The following is a 2,500-nucleotide window of genomic DNA, read 5'->3' on the forward strand; positions in this document are numbered from 1 at the left end:
ATACCTAGTTTTAAAATTATGAATAGTTTGCTTCCACAACCTGTTCCCCAAGTGCATTCCATTTTTCCACTACTCTCACGCTAAAAGAAATCTTCTTAACATCTCTGTGACTCAGATGAGTTTCCAGCTTCCATCCATGTCCCCTCGTTCTGTTACTATTCTGTGAGAACATTTCGTCTATCTCCACTCTGTTAATCCCCCTGAGTATTTTATACGTTCCTGTCATATCCCCCCTCTCCCTTCTTTTTTCTAGTGTCGTAAGGCTCTGTTCCTTCAGGCGCTCTTTATATCCCATCCCTCGTAACGCTGGGATGAGTCTTGTTGCAAACTTCTGAACCTTCTTCAGTTTCTTTGTGTTTCTTCAGGTGGGGGCTCCATGATGGCGCGGCATACTCTAAGACTGGCCTCACGTAGGCAGTGTAAAGCGCCCTAAATGCCTCCTTACTTAGGTTTCTGAATGATGTTCTAACTTTCGCCAGTGTAGAGTACGCTGCTGTCGTTATCCTATTTATATGTGCCTCAGGAGTTAGATTAGGTGTTACGTCCACCCCCAGGTCTCTTTATCGAATCGTTACAGGTAGGCTGTTCCCCTTCATTGTGTACTGTTCCTTTGGTCGCCTATCACCTAATCCCATTTCCATAACTTTACATTTGCTCGTGTTGAATTCCAGTAGCCATTTCTTTGACCATCTGTACAGCCTGTTCAAGTCCTCTTGGAGGATCCTACAATCCTCATCTGTCACAACTCTTCTTATCAACTTTGCGTCATCCGCGAACATCGACATATAGGATTCTACTCCTGTAAACATGTCGTTAACGTATATTAGAAATGCAATTGGTCCCAGCACCGATCCTTGAGGTACTCCACTCGTTACTGGTCGCCAGTCCGACTTCTCGCCCCTCTTACGCTGACGCTGACTTCTGTGTGTGTGTATTCACTTAGTTGTGCTTGCGGGGGTTGAGCTTTGCTCATTCGGTCCACCTCTCAACTGTCAATCAACTGTTACTAACCACTAACTATTTTTTTTTCACACACACACACACACACACACACACACACACACACACACACACACACACACACACACACACACACACACACACACACACACACACACACACACCTCCAGAAAGCAGCTCCGTAACAGTTGTTTAACTCCCAGATACCTATTTACTGCTAGGTAACAGGGGCATTCAGGCTGAAAGAAACTTTGCCCATTTGTTTCTGCCTGGTCCGGGAATCGAACCCGGGCCACAGAATTAAGAGTCCTGCGTATGGCAGAAGCCTCCTGCGTGTGTCCTGCGTGTGGCAGAAGCCTCCTGCGTGTGTCCTGCGTGTGGCAGAAGCCTCCTGCGTGTGTCCTGCGTGTGGCAGAAGCCTCCTGCGTGTGTCCTGCGTGTACCCCTCTGTTCTCAACTCCCATATCACATTCCCAACATCCGTTCACTAATCACAGCTCCCATACCCTATTCACAACTTCCAAAGCATCATTCCAGAGTCTTAAAATCTGGTACTATCTGTCACACCATCACATCTCACCTTCCCTTCACCGCCTTCACACACACACCCCTTCGCCTTCACACACACACCCCTTCACCTATTGCAATATCCCTTCAGGTCCCATTCGACACTTCCCAACCCTTTGTGACACCACAACTTCCCTTCCACCTCCTTGTGACACGCCGCTGAAGCCCAGCACCCAGCCGCTCCCCCTATCAGTTATATTTTGCGTCATTTACCCTTCACATGCTTCGTTTGTTTAAGCTACGCCCCATTGGCACCTCCTCATCCCCTCAGCGCACATAATGCAGAATACACACGTCCCCTTGCCCCTTCAGTCTTCCCAACCACATGTATGCTATCTCACGAGCCATACACCCTCTCCTGGTCGCCACCATCCCGCCCTACCATACACCATCTTCTTGAGGTTATCTTGAGATGATTTCGGGGCTTTAGTGTCCCCGCGACCCGGTCCTCGACCAGGCCTCCACCCCCAGGAAGCAGCCCGTGACAGCTGACTAACACCCAGGTACCTATTTTACTGCTAGGTAACAGGGGCATAGGGTGAAAAACTTTGCCCATTGTTTCTCGCCGGCGCCTGGGATCGAACCCAGGACCACAGGATCACAAGTACAGTGTGCTGTCCGCTCGGCCGACCGGCTCCCTACCATTCTCACACTTCCTTCAACGAAACCATTGGAGAAGCCGTTGTTGACTAGGACCTGCCTTACCCTACAGAGTTCTTCGTCGACTTGCTTCCATCCTGAGCTGTGGCTGAGAGCACGGTCGATATAAGCGTTAACTTAAGCCAATGCTTCCTTGCATAGTTTCCGAACCTGGCCATTCAGCACTGCATTAAACAACACAAAATAGAACACGAGACAATGGACATTGGAAAAGTTTAGATTCAGGAAAGACTTGGGTAAATACTGCTTTTGGAACAGGGTTCTTGATTTATAAATTACTGGATAGGATAATATACGAGGGATCCTTGGATTG

The sequence above is a fragment of the Procambarus clarkii genome, chromosome 64 (assembly GCF_040958095.1).
Source record: "Procambarus clarkii isolate CNS0578487 chromosome 64, FALCON_Pclarkii_2.0, whole genome shotgun sequence".
NCBI classification, from domain to species: Eukaryota; Metazoa; Arthropoda; class Malacostraca; order Decapoda; family Cambaridae; genus Procambarus; species Procambarus clarkii.